Here is a 14,625-nt window from a genome sequence, read left to right as displayed (position 1 = left end):
TGATACTGGTGCTTGGGTTTCTGGTGGTCATTGCAATATTAGGGACATCTCAATGCTCACAATTCTGACACTTGCTAGGTTAGCCTTCTAACTTTCAACATCGAGCCCCTAACTCTAACACTGAACATACCTGCAGCCTATCCTTAATTCTTTTCCTTCCAATGCCTAACCCCAAAACCTCTTAGTATCTTACCATGACCCTTCCTATCTGCAGCATAACCTTAAACATACTCCTATAGTTCCAAACTCTTAACCTCCCTTCTTAGTGCCTAACCATTACCCCACCCCCTGCCATTGAACCATAACATCCCCTACACATAGGACAGAGTTCCAAAATCAGTCGTTTTACCAGTGTTTGGGATTCTGCTATCAGTTTCCTGACTTGCAGCTTCCCGAATGCCAGGATGCCCAATGCATCCAATTGTAATCACTTCAAGTTAATTTTTATGTCTCTACAGTCTTTAGAAATATTTTTGAAAAGTATCTAGTAGATATGATAAACTTTTTTGAACTCTGTTGTTGAATTGTCCCAGCAACTATCATACACCAGATAGAATTTGAACTTTAAGAGAAAATAACTGATTTTGTTTTTGGAAAATAATTATGGCAGCAGTGGGATTTGAACCCACGCCTCCGAAGAGACTGGAGCCTAAATCCAGCGCCTTAGACCACTCGGCCATGCTACCACACATAAAGGTAGCTCATAGTTTCTCACAGTCTGGAATCTAGAACTAGAATTACAGAAAATGTTGTTGTTGTAGTAAAGAAATACGTAAAAATCTGTTTTATGTTAAGCATTTTAGATGCTCTTAACATAAGTGAGAAAAGATTTTTTTTTAAAGAATATTGGTTGCCATGCAATCTAGATGAGAAATGGTTCATTTTTAATTAATTTGCATTTTAGTCGAGTTTACCACTTTGAAACCAATCACTGACATTTTCTTTGAAAAATTTATATGGCAGCTTTGGGAAGTTAGCAAAGAAAGAAATTAGCTGTTATAACAATGTGATGATGAACACTTATTTTTTTATTGAATTGCATTATTGTGGAAAGAACAATGAAAACATCAACCTCTAACAATATATATCAATAATAAATATGGCAGCAGTGGGATTTGAACCCACGCCTCTGAAAAGACTGGAGCCTTAATCCAGCGCCTTAGACCGCTCGGCCATGCTACCTCATGGGTGCAGTGTTTATGTGGCTCAAAGATCTATCAAATGATTATTTAAATGTGTTTTGTTCACTTTATATGAAGTAAAAAAACATATTGAGATTTATTAGAGCATTCACATATGGTTAGGGTTAGGTACGTGATACTGGTGCTTGGGTTTCTGGTGGTCATTGCAATATTAGGGACATCTCAATGCTCACAATTCTGACACTTGCTAGGTTAGCCTTCTAACTTTCAACATCGAGCCCCTAACTCTAACACTGAACATACCTGCAGCCTATCCTTAATTCTTTTCCTTCCAATGCCTAACCCCAAAACCTCTTAGTATCTTACCATGACCCTTCCTATCTGCAGCATAACCTTAAACATACTCCTATAGTTCCAAACTCTTAACCTCCATTCTTAGTGCCTAACCATTACCCCACCCCCTGCCATTGAACCATAACATCCCCTACACATAGGACAGAGTTCAAAAATCAGTCGTTTTACCAGTGTTTGGGATTCTGCTATCAGTTTCCTGACTTGCAGCTTCCCGAATGCCAGGATGCCCAATGCATCCAATTGTAATCACTTCAAGTTAATTTTTATGTCTCTACAGTCTTTAGAAATATTTTTGAAAAGTATCTAGTAGATATGATAAAAAATTTTGAACTCTGTTGTTGAATTGTCCCAGCAACTATCATACACCAGATTGAATTTGAACTTTAAGAGAAAATAACTGATTTTGTTTTTGGAGAATAATTATGGCAGCAGTGGGATTTGAACCCACGCCTCCGAAGAGACTGGAGCCTAAATCCAGCGCCTTAGACCGCTCGGCCACACTACCACACTTAAAGGTAACTCATAGTTTCTCACAGTCTGGAATCTAGAACTAGAATTACAGAAAATGTTGTTGTTGTAGTAAAGAAATACGTAAAAATCTGTTTTATGTTAAGCATTTTAGATGCTCTTAACATAAGTGAGAAAAGATTTTTTTTAAAGAATATTGGTTGCCATGCAATCTAGATGAGAAATGGTTAATTTTTAATTAATTTGCATTTTAGTCGAGTTTACCACTTTGAAACCAATCACTGACATTTTCTTTGAAAAATTTATATGGCAGCTTTGGGAAGTTATCAAAGAAAGAAATTAGCTGTTATAACAATGTGATGATGAACACTTATTTTTTAATTGAATTGCATTATTGTGGAAAGAACAATGAAAACATCAACCTCAAACAATATATATCAATAATAAATATGGCAGCAGTGGGATTTGAACCCACGCCTCCGAAGAGACTGGAGCCTTAATCCAGCGCCTTAGACCGCTCGGCCACGCTACCTCATGGGTACAGTGTTCATGTGGCTCAAAGATCTATCAAATGATTATTTAAATGTGTATTGTTCACTTTATATGAAGTAAAAAAAACATATTGATATTTATTAGAGCATTCACATATGGTTAGGATTAGGTACGTGATACTGGTGCTTGGGTTTCTGGTGGTCATTGCAATATTAGGGACATCTCAATGCTCACAATTCTGACACTTGCTAGGTTAGCCTTCTAACTTTCAACATCGAGCCCCTAACTCTAACACTGAACATACCTGCAGCCTATCCTTAATTCTTTTCCTTCCAATGCCTAACCCCAAAACCTCTTAGTATCTTACCATGACCCTTCCTATCTGCAGCATAACCTTAAACATACTCCTATAGTTCCAAACTCTTAACCTCCCTTCTTAGTGCCTAACCATTACCCCACCACCTGCCATTGAACCATAACATCCCCTACACATAGGACAGAGTTCCAAAATCAGTCGTTTTACCAGTGTTTGGGATTCTGCTATCAGTTTCCTGACTTGCAGCTTCCCAAATGCACTTGCTAGGTTAGCCTTCTAACTTTCAACATCGAGCCCCTAACTCTAACACTGAACATACCTGCAGCCTATCCTTAATTCTTTTCCTTCCAATGCCTAACCCCAAAACCTCTTAGTATCTTACCATGACCCTTCCTATCTGCAGCATAACCTTAAACATACTCCTACAGTTCCAAACTCTTAACCTCCCTTCTTAGTGCCTAACCATTACCCCACCCCCTGCCATTGAACCATAACATCCCCTACACATAGGACAGAGTTCCAAAATCAGTCGTTTTACCAGTGTTTGGGATTCTGCTATCAGTTTCCTGACTTGCAGCTTCCCGAATGCCAGGATGCCCAATGCATCCAATTGTAATCACTTCAAGTTAATTTTTATGTCTCTACAGTCTTTAGAAATATTTTTGAAAAGTATCTAGTAGATATGATAAACTTTTTTGAACTCTGTTGTTGAATTGTCCCAGCAACTATCATACACCAGATAGAATTTGAACTTTAAGAGAAAATAACTGATATTGTTTTTGGAAAATAATTATGGCAGCAGTGGGATTTGAACCCACGCCTCCAAAGAGACTGGAGCCTAAATCCAGCCCCTTAGACCGCTCTCGGCCATGCTACCACACTTAAAGGTATCTCATAGTTTCTCACAGTCTGGAATCTAGAACTAGAATTACAGAAAATGTTGTTGTTGTAGTAAAGAAATACGTAAAAATCTGTTTTATGTTAAGCATTTTAGATGCTCTTAACATAAGTGAGAAAAGATTTTTTTTTAAAGAATATTGGTTGCCATGCAATCTAGATGAGAAATGGTTAATTTTTAATTAATTTGCATTTTAGTCGAGTTTACCACTTTGAAACCAATCACTGACATTTTCTTTGAAAAATTTATATGGCAGCTTTGGGAAGTTAGCAAAGAAAGAAATTAGCTGTTATAACAATGTGATGATGAACACTTATTTTTTAATTGAATTGCATTATTGTGGAAAGAACAATGAAAACATCAACCTCTAACAATATATATCAATAATAAATATGGCAGCAGTGGGATTTGAACCCACGCCTCCGAAAAGACTGGAGCCTTAATCCTGCGCCTTAGACCGCTCGGCCATGCTACCTCATGGGTGCAGTGTTCATGTGGCTCAAAGATCTATCAAATGATTATTTAAATGTGTTTTGTTCACTTTATATGAAGTAAAAAAACATATTGAGATTTATTAGAGCATTCACATATGGTTAGGGTTAGGTACGTGATACTGGTGCTTGGGTTTCTGGTGGTCATTGCAATATTAGAGACATCTCAATGCTCACAATTCTGACACTTGCTAGGTTAGCCTTCTAACTTTCAACATCGAGCCCCTAACTCTAACACTGAACATACCTGCAGCCTATCCTTAATTCTTTTCCTTCCAATGCCTAACCCCAAAACCTCTTAGTATCTTACCATGACCCTTCCTATCTGCAGCATAACCTTAAACATACTCCTATAGTTCCAAACTCTTAACCTCCATTCTTAGTGCCTAACCATTACCCCACCCCTGCCATTGAACCATAACATCCCCTACACATAGGACAGAGTTCCAAAATCAGTCGTTTTACCAGTGTTTGGGATTCTGCTATCAGTTTCCTGACTTGCAGCTTCCCGAATGCCAGGATGCCCAATGCATCCAATTGTAATCACTTCAAGTTAATTTTTATGTCTCTACAGTCTTTAGAAATATTTTTGAAAAGTATCTAGTAGATATGATAAACTTTTTTGAACTCTGTTGTTGAATTGTCCCAGCAACTATCATACACCAGATAGAATTTGAACTTTAAGAGAAAATAACTGATTTTGTTTTTGGAAAATAATTATTGCAGCAGTGGGATTTGAACCCACGCCTCCGAAGAGACTGGAGCCTTAATCCAGCGCCTTAGACCGCTCGGCCACGCTACCTCATGGGTACAGTGTTCATGTGGCTCAAAGATCTATCAAATGATTATTTAAATGTGTATTGTTCACTTTATATGAAGTAAAAAAAACATATTGATATTTATTAGAGCATTCACATATGGTTAGGATTAGGTACGTGATACTGGTGCTTGGGTTTCTGGTGGTCATTGCAATATTAGGGACATCTCAATGCTCACAATTCTGACACTTGCTAGGTTAGCCTTCTAACTTTCAACATCGAGCCCCTAACTCTAACACTGAACATACCTGCAGCCTATCCTTAATTCTTTTCCTTCCAATGCCTAACCCCAAAACCTCTTAGTATCTTACCATGACCCTTCCTATCTGCAGCATAACCTTAAACATACTCCTATAGTTCCAAACTCTTAACCTCCCTTCTTAGTGCCTAACCATTACCCCACCACCTGCCATTGAACCATAACATCCCCTACACATAGGACAGAGTTCCAAAATCAGTCGTTTTACCAGTGTTTGGGATTCTGCTATCAGTTTCCTGACTTGCAGCTTCCCAAATGCACTTGCTAGGTTAGCCTTCTAACTTTCAACATCGAGCCCCTAACTCTAACACTGAACATACCTGCAGCCTATCCTTAATTCTTTTCCTTCCAATGCCTAACCCCAAAACCTCTTAGTATCTTACCATGACCCTTCCTATCTGCAGCATAACCTTAAACATACTCCTACAGTTCCAAACTCTTAACCTCCCTTCTTAGTGCCTAACCATTACCCCACCCCCTGCCATTGAACCATAACATCCCCTACACATAGGACAGAGTTCCAAAATCAGTCGTTTTACCAGTGTTTGGGATTCTGCTATCAGTTTCCTGACTTGCAGCTTCCCGAATGCCAGGATGCCCAATGCATCCAATTGTAATCACTTCAAGTTAATTTTTATGTCTCTACAGTCTTTAGAAATATTTTTGAAAAGTATCTAGTAGATATGATAAACTTTTTTGAACTCTGTTGTTGAATTGTCCCAGCAACTATCATACACCAGATAGAATTTGAACTTTAAGAGAAAATAACTGATATTGTTTTTGGAAAATAATTATGGCAGCAGTGGGATTTGAACCCACGCCTCCAAAGAGACTGGAGCCTAAATCCAGCGCCTTAGACCGCTCTCGGCCATGCTACCACACTTAAAGGTATCTCATAGTTTCTCACAGTCTGGAATCTAGAACTAGAATTACAGAAAATGTTGTTGTTGTAGTAAAGAAATACGTAAAAATCTGTTTTATGTTAAGCATTTTAGATGCTCTTAACATAAGTGAGAAAAGATTTTTTTTTAAAGAATATTGGTTGCCATGCAATCTAGATGAGAAATGGTTAATTTTTAATTAATTTGCATTTTAGTCGAGTTTACCACTTTGAAACCAATCACTGACATTTTCTTTGAAAAATTTATATGGCAGCTTTGGGAAGTTAGCAAAAAAAGAAATTAGCTGTTATAACAATGTGATGATGAACACTTATTTTTTAATTGAATTGCATTATTGTGGAAAGAACAATGAAAACATCAACCTCTAACAATATATATCAATAATAAATATGGCAGCAGTGGGATTTGAACCCACGCCTCCGAAAAGACTGGAGCCTTAATCCTGCGCCTTAGACCGCTCGGCCATGCTACCTCATGGGTGCAGTGTTCATGTGGCTCAAAGATCTATCAAATGATTATTTAAATGTGTTTTGTTCACTTTATATGAAGTAAAAAAACATATTGAGATTTATTAGAGCATTCACATATGGTTAGGGTTAGGTACGTGATACTGGTGCTTGGGTTTCTGGTGGTCATTGCAATATTAGAGACATCTCAATGCTCACAATTCTGACACTTGCTAGGTTAGCCTTCTAACTTTCAACATCGAGCCCCTAACTCTAACACTGAACATACCTGCAGCCTATCCTTAATTCTTTTCCTTCCAATGCCTAACCCCAAAACCTCTTAGTATCTTACCATGACCCTTCCTATCTGCAGCATAACCTTAAACATACTCCTATAGTTCCAAACTCTTAACCTCCATTCTTAGTGCCTAACCATTACCCCACCCCTGCCATTGAACCATAACATCCCCTACACATAGGACAGAGTTCCAAAATCAGTCGTTTTACCAGTGTTTGGGATTCTGCTATCAGTTTCCTGACTTGCAGCTTCCCGAATGCCAGGATGCCCAATGCATCCAATTGTAATCACTTCAAGTTAATTTTTATGTCTCTACAGTCTTTAGAAATATTTTTGAAAAGTATCTAGTAGATATGATAAACTTTTTTGAACTCTGTTGTTGAATTGTCCCAGCAACTATCATACACCAGATAGAATTTGAACTTTAAGAGAAAATAACTGATTTTGTTTTTGGAAAATAATTATTGCAGCAGTGGGATTTGAACCCACGCCTCCGAAGAGACTAGAGACTAAATCCAGCGCCTTAGACCGCTCGGCCATGCTACCACACTTAAAGGTAACTCATAGTTTCTCACAGTCTGGAATCTAGAATTACAGAAAATGTTGTTGTTGTAGTAAAGAAATACGTAAAAATCTGTTTTATGTTAAGCATTTTAGATGCTCTTAACATAAGTGAGAAAAGATTTTTTTTTAAAGAATATTGGTTGCCATGCAATCTAGATGAGAAATGGTTAGTTTTTAATTAATTTGCATTTTAGTCGAGTTTACCACTTTGAAACCAATCACTGACATTTTCTTTGAAAAATTTATATGGCAGCTTTGGGAAGTTAGCAAAGAAAGAAATTAGCTGTTATAACAATGTGATGATGAACACTTATTTTTTAATTGAATTGCATTATTGTGGAAAGAACAATAAAAACATCAACCTCTAACAATATATATCAATAATAAATATGGCAGCAGTGGCATTTGAACCCACGCCTCCAAAGAGACTGGAGCCTTAATCCAGCGCCTTAGACCGCTCGGCCATGCTACCTCATGGGTGCAGTGTTCCTGTGGCTCAAAGATCTATCAAATGATTATTTAAATGTGTTTTGTTCACTTTATATGAAGTAAAAAAACATATTGAGATTTATTAGAGCATTCACATACGGTTAGGGTTAGGTACGTGATACTGGTGCTTGGGTTTCTGGTGGTCATTGCAATATTAGGGACATCTCAATGCTCACAATTCTGACACTTGCTAGGTTAGCCTTCTAACTTTCAACATCGAGCCCCTAACTCTAACACTGAACATACCTGCAGCCTATCCTTAATTCTTTTCCTTCCAATGCCTAACCCCAAAACCTCTTAGTATCTTACCATGACCCTTCCTATCTGCAGCATAACCTTAAACATACTCCTATAGTTCCAAACTCTTAACCTCCCTTCTTAGTGCCTAACCATTACCCCACCCCCTGCCATTGAACCATAACATCCCCTACACATAGGACAGAGTTCCAAAATCAGTCGTTTTACCAGTGTTTGGGATTCTGCTATCAGTTTCCTGACTTGCAGCTTCCCGAATGCCAGGATGCCCAATGCATCCAATTGTAATCACTTCAAGTTAATTTTTATGTCTCTACAGTCTTTAGAAATATTTTTGAAAAGTATCTAGTAGATATGATAAACTTTTTGAACTCTGTTGTTGAATTGTCCCAGCAACTATCATACACCAGATAGAATTTGAACTTTAAGAGAAAATAACTGATTTTGTTTTTGGAAAATAATTATGGCAGCAGTGGGATTTGAACCCACGCCTCCGAAGAGACTGGAGCCTAAATCCAGCGCCTTAGACCACTCGGCCATGCTACCACACTTAAAGGTAGCTCATAGTTTCTCACAGTCTGGAATCTAGAACTAGAATTACAGAAAATGTTGTTGTTGTAGTAAAGAAATACGTAAAAATCTGTTTTATGTTAAGCATTTTAGATGCTCTTAACATAAGTGAGAAAAGATTTTTTTTAAAGAATATTGGTTGCCATGCAATCTAGATGAGAAATGGTTCATTTTTAATTAATTTGCATTTTAGTCGAGTTTACCACTTTGAAACCAATCACTGACATTTTCTTTGAAAAATTTATATGGCAGCTTTGGGAAGTTATCAAAGAAAGAAATTAGCTGTTATAACAATGTGATGATGAACACTTATTTTTTTATTGAATTGCATTATTGTGGAAAGAACAATGAAAACATCAACCTCTAACAATATATATCAATAATAAATATGGCAGCAGTGGGATTTGAACCCACGCCTCTGAAAAGACTGTAGCCTTAATACAGCGCCTTAGACCGCTCGGCCATGCTACCTCATGGGTGCAGTGTTTATGTGGCTCAAAGATCTATCAAATGATTATTTAAATGTGTTTTGTTCACTTTATATGAAGTAAAAAAACATATTGAGATTTATTAGAGCATTCACATATGGTTAGGGTTAGGTACGTGATACTGGTGCTTGGGTTTCTGGTGGTCATTGCAATATTAGGGACATCTCAATGCTCACAATTCTGACACTTGCTAGGTTAGCCTTCTAACTTTCAACATCGAGCCCCTAACTCTAACACTGAACATACCTGCAGCCTATCCTTAATTCTTTTCCTTCCAATGCCTAACCCCAAAACCTCTTAGTATCTTACCATGACCCTTCCTATCTGCAGCATAACCTTAAACATACTCCTATAGTTCCAAACTCTTAACCTCCATTCTTAGTGCCTAACCATTACCCCACCCCCTGCCATTGAACCATAACATCCCCTACACATAGGACAGAGTTCAAAAATCAGTCGTTTTACCAGTGTTTGGGATTCTGCTATCAGTTTCCTGACTTGCAGCTTCCCGAATGCCAGGATGCCCAATGCATCCAATTGTAATCACTTCAAGTTAATTTTTATGTCTCTACAGTCTTTAGAAATATTTTTGAAAAGTATCTAGTAGATATGATAAACTTTTTTGAACTCTGTTGTTGAATTGTCCCAGCAACTATCATACACCAGATAGAATTTGAACTTTAAGAGAAAATAACTGATTTTGTTTTTGGAAAATAATTATTGCAGCAGTGGGATTTGAACCCTCGCCTCCGAAGAGACTGGAGACTAAATCCAGCGCCTTAGACCGCTCGGCCATGCTACCACACTTAAAGGTAACTCATAGTTTCTCACAGTCTGGAATCTAGAACTAGAATTACAGAAAATGTTGTTGTTGTAGTAAAGAAATACGTAAAAATCTGTTTTATGTTAAGCATTTTAGATGCTCTTAACATAAGTGAGAAAAGATTTTTTTTTAAAGAATATTGGTTGCCATGCAATCTAGATGAGAAATGGTTAATTTTTAATTAATTTGCATTTTAGTCGAGTTTACCACTTTGAAACCAATCACTGACATTTTCTTTGAAAAATTTATATGGCAGCTTTGGGAAGTTAGCAAAGAAAGAAATTAGCTGTTATAACAATGTGATGATGAACACTTATTTTTTAATTGAATTGCATTATTGTGGAAAGAACAATAAAAACATCAACCTCTAACAATATATATCAATAATAAATATGGCAGCAGTGGCATTTGAACCCACGCCTCCAAAGACACTGTAGCCTTAATCCAGCGCCTTAGACCGCTCGGCCATGCTACCTCATGGGTGCAGTGTTCCTGTGGCTGAAAGATCTATCAAATGATTATTTAAATGTGTTTTGTTCACTTTATATGAAGTAAAAAAAAAATTGAGATTTATTAGAGCATTCACATACGGTTAGGGTTAGGTACGTGATACTGGTGCTTGGGTTTCTGGTGGTCATTGCAATATTAGGGACATCTCAATGCTCACAATTCTGACACTTGCTAGGTTAGCCTTCTAACTTTCAACATCGAGCCCCTAACTCTAACACTGAACATACCTGCAGCCTATCCTTAATTCTTTTCCTTCCAATGCCTAACCCCAAAACCTCTTAGTATCTTACCATGACCCTTCCTATCTGCAGCATAACCTTAAACATACTCCTATAGTTCCAAACTCTTAACCTCACTTCTTAGTGCCTAACCATTACCCCACCCCCTGCCATTGAACCATAACATCCCCTACACATAGGACAGAGTTCCAAAATCAGTCGTTTTACCAGTGTTTGGGATTCTGCTATCAGTTTCCTGACTTGCAGCTTTCCGAATGCCAGGATGCCCAATGCATCCAATTGTAATCACTTCAAGTTAATTTTTATGTCTCTACAGTCTTTAGAAATATTTTTGAAAAGTATCTAGTAGATATGATAAAAAATTTTGAACTCTGTTGTTGAATTGTCCCAGCAACTATCATACACCAGATTGAATTTGAACTTTAAGAGAAAATAACTGATTTTGTCTTTGGAAAATAATTATGGCAGCAGTGAGATTTGAACCCACGCCTCCGAAGAGACTGGAGCCTAAATCCAGCGCCTTAGACCACTCGGCCATGCTACCACACTTAAAGGTAGCTCATAGTTTCTCACAGTCTGGAATCTAGAACTAGAATTACAGAAAATGTTGTTGTTGTAGTAAAGAAATACGTAAAAATCTGTTTTATGTTAAGCATTTTAGATGCTCTTAACATAAGTGAGAAAAGATTTTTTTTTAAAGAATATTGGTTGCCATGCAATCTAGATGAGAAATGGTTAATTTTTAATTAATTTGCATTTTAGTCGAGTTTACCACTTTGAAACCAATCACTGACATTTTCTTTGAAAAATTTATATGGCAGCTTTGGGAAGTTAGCAAAGAAAGAAATTAGCTGTTATAACAATGTGATGATGAACACTTATTTTTTAATTGAATTGCATTATTGTGGAAAGAACAATAAAAACATCAACCTCTAACAATATATATCAATAATAAATATGGCAGCAGTGGCATTTGAACCCACGCCTCCAAAGACACTGGAGCCTTAATCCAGCGCCTTAGACCGCTCGGCCATGCTACCTCATGGGTGCAGTGTTCCTGTGGCTGAAAGATCTATCAAATGATTATTTAAATGTGTTTTGTTCACTTTATATGAAGTAAAAAAAAAATTGAGATTTATTAGAGCATTCACATACGGTTAGGGTTAGGTACGTGATACTGGTGCTTGGGTTTCTGGTGGTCATTGCAATATTAGGGACATCTCAATGCTCACAATTCTGACACTTGCTAGGTTAGCCTTCTAACTTTCAACATCGAGCCCCTAACTCTAACACTGAACATACCTGCAGCCTATCCTTAATTCTTTTCCTTCCAATGCCTAACCCCAAAACCTCTTAGTATCTTACCATGACCCTTCCTATCTGCAGCATAACCTTAAACATACTCCTATAGTTCCAAACTCTTAACCTCACTTCTTAGTGCCTAACCATTACCCCACCCCCTGCCATTGAACCATAACATCCCCTACACATAGGACAGAGTTCCAAAATCAGTCGTTTTACCAGTGTTTGGGATTCTGCTATCAGTTTCCTGACTTGCAGCTTCCCGAATGCCAGGATGCCCAATGCATCCAATTGTAATCACTTCAAGTTAATTTTTATGTCTCTACAGTCTTTAGAAATATTTTTGAAAAGTATCTAGTAGATATGATAAAAAATTTTGAACTCTGTTGTTGAATTGTCCCAGCAACTATCATACACCAGATTGAATTTGAACTTTAAGAGAAAATAACTGATTTTGTCTTTGGAAAATAATTATGGCAGTAGTGAGATTTGAACCCACGCCTCCGAAGAGACTGGAGCCTAAATCCAGCGCCTTAGACCACTCGGCCATGCTACCACACTTAAAGGTAGCTCATAGTTTCTCACAGTCTGGAATCTAGAACTAGAATTACAGAAAATGTTGTTGTTGTAGTAAAGAAATACGTAAAAATCTGTTTTATGTTAAGCATTTTAGATGCTCTTAACATAAGTGAGAAAAGATTTTTTTTTAAAGAATATTGGTTGCCATGCAATCTAGATGAGAAATGGTTCATTTTTAATTAATTTGCATTTTAGTCGAGTTTACCACTTTGAAACCAATCACTGACATTTTTTTTGAAAAATTTATATGGCAGCTTTGGGAAGTTAGCAAAGAAAGAAATTAGCTGTTATAACAATGTGATGATGAACACTTATTTTTTAATTGAATTGCATTATTGTGGAAAGAACAATGAAAACATCAACCTCTAACAATATATATCAATAATAAACATGGCAGCAGTGGCATTTGAACCCACGCCTCCAAAGAGACTGGAGCCTTAATCCAGCGCCTTAGACCGCTCGGCCATGCTACCTCATGGGTGCAGTGTTCCTGTGGCTGAAAGATCTATCAAATGATTATTTAAATGTGTTTTGTTCACTTTATATGAAGTAAAAAAAAATATTGAGATTTATTAGAGCATTCACATACGGTTAGGGTTAGGTACGTGATACTGGTGCTTGGGTTTCTGGTGGTCATTGCAATATTAGGGACATCTCAATGCTCACAATTCTGACACTTGCTAGGTTAGCCTTCTAACTTTCAACATCGAGCCCCTAACTCTAACACTGAACATACCTGCAGCCTATCCTTAATTCTTTTCCTTCCAATGCCTAACCCCAAAACCTCTTAGTATCTTACCATGACCCTTCCTATCTGCAGCAAAACCTTAAACATACTCCTATAGTTCCAAACTCTTAACCTCCCTTCTTAGTGCCTAACCATTACCCCACCCCCTGCCATTGAACCATAACATCCCCTACACATAGGACAGAGTTCCAAAATCAGTCGTTTTACCAGTGTTTGGGATTCTGCTATCAGTTTCCTGACTTGCAGCTTCCCGAATGCCAGGATGCCCAATGCATCCAATTGTAATCACTTCAAGTTAATTTTTATGTCTCTACAGTCTTTAGAAATATTTTTGAAAAGTATCTAGTAGATATGATAAAAAATTTTGAACTCTGTTGTTGAATTGTCCCAGCAACTATCATACACCAGATTGAATTTGAACTTTAAGAGAAAATAACTGATTTTGTCTTTGGAAAATAATTATGGCAGCAGTGGGATTTGAACCCACGCCTCCGAAGAGACTGGAGCCTAAATCCAGCGCCTTAGACCGCTCGGCCATGCTACCACACTTAAAGGTAACTCATAGTTTCTCACAGTCTGGAATCTAGAACTAGAATTACAGAAAATGTTGTTGTTGTAGTAAAGAAATACGTAAAAATCTGTTTCATGTTAAGCATTTTAGATGCTCTTAACATAAGTGAGAAAAGATTTTTTTTAAAGAATATTGGTTGCCATGCAATCTAGATGAGAAATGGTTAATTTTTAATTAATTTGCATTTTAGTCGAGTTTACCACTTTGAAACCAATCACTGACATTTTCTTTGAAAAATTTATATGGCAGCTTTGGGAAGTTATCAAAGAAAGAAATTAGCTGTTATAACAATGTGATGATGAACACTTATTTTTTAATTGAATTGCATTATTGTGGAAAGAACAATGAAAACATCAACCTCAAACAATATATATCAATAATAAATATGGCAGCAGTGGGATTTGAACCCACGCCTCCGAAGAGACTGGAGCCTTAATCCAGCGCCTTAGACCGCTCGGCCATGCTACCTCATGGGTGCAATGTTCATGTGGCTCAAAGATCTATCAAATGATTATTTAAATGTGTATTGTTCACTTTATATGAAGTAAAAAAACATATTGAGATTTATTAGAGCATTCACATATGGTTAGGATTAGGTACGTG

The 14,625-nt window shown here is 37.2% G+C and overlaps 9 non-coding genes across 9 annotated transcripts; all 9 read right to left on the bottom strand.

The window, feature by feature from the left end:
• Positions 1–604: 604 nt before the first annotated feature.
• On the bottom strand, positions 605–686 carry TRNAL-UAG (transfer RNA leucine (anticodon UAG)). The gene has a single exon. It is a non-coding gene; the product is annotated as a tRNA-Leu (tRNA).
• Positions 687–1,100: 414 nt separating this feature from the next.
• TRNAL-AAG (transfer RNA leucine (anticodon AAG)) lies at positions 1,101–1,182 on the bottom strand. The gene has a single exon. It is a non-coding gene; the product is annotated as a tRNA-Leu (tRNA).
• Positions 1,183–1,919: 737 nt separating this feature from the next.
• On the bottom strand, positions 1,920–2,001 carry TRNAL-UAG (transfer RNA leucine (anticodon UAG)). Its single transcript has one exon. It is a non-coding gene; the product is annotated as a tRNA-Leu (tRNA).
• Positions 2,002–2,414: 413 nt separating this feature from the next.
• TRNAL-AAG (transfer RNA leucine (anticodon AAG)) lies at positions 2,415–2,496 on the bottom strand. The gene has a single exon. It is a non-coding gene; the product is annotated as a tRNA-Leu (tRNA).
• A 3,536-nt stretch (positions 2,497–6,032) lies between these two features.
• On the bottom strand, positions 6,033–6,116 carry TRNAL-UAG (transfer RNA leucine (anticodon UAG)). Its single transcript has one exon. It is a non-coding gene; the product is annotated as a tRNA-Leu (tRNA).
• Positions 6,117–8,656: 2,540 nt separating this feature from the next.
• TRNAL-UAG (transfer RNA leucine (anticodon UAG)) lies at positions 8,657–8,738 on the bottom strand. Its single transcript has one exon. It is a non-coding gene; the product is annotated as a tRNA-Leu (tRNA).
• A 2,546-nt stretch (positions 8,739–11,284) lies between these two features.
• On the bottom strand, positions 11,285–11,366 carry TRNAL-UAG (transfer RNA leucine (anticodon UAG)). Its single transcript has one exon. It is a non-coding gene; the product is annotated as a tRNA-Leu (tRNA).
• A 2,547-nt stretch (positions 11,367–13,913) lies between these two features.
• On the bottom strand, positions 13,914–13,995 carry TRNAL-UAG (transfer RNA leucine (anticodon UAG)). Its single transcript has one exon. It is a non-coding gene; the product is annotated as a tRNA-Leu (tRNA).
• A 413-nt stretch (positions 13,996–14,408) lies between these two features.
• Positions 14,409–14,490, bottom strand: TRNAL-AAG (transfer RNA leucine (anticodon AAG)). The gene has a single exon. It is a non-coding gene; the product is annotated as a tRNA-Leu (tRNA).
• Between the last annotated feature and the right edge of the window lie 135 nt (positions 14,491–14,625).

The sequence above is a fragment of the Crinia signifera genome, unplaced genomic scaffold (genome assembly GCF_055691185.1).
Source record: "Crinia signifera unplaced genomic scaffold, ASM5569118v1 HAP2_SCAFFOLD_130, whole genome shotgun sequence".
Classification (NCBI taxonomy): domain Eukaryota; kingdom Metazoa; phylum Chordata; class Amphibia; order Anura; family Myobatrachidae; genus Crinia; species Crinia signifera.
The sequence above is the reverse complement of the archived record's forward strand: the minus strand, read 5'-3'. Positions and strand labels throughout refer to the sequence as shown.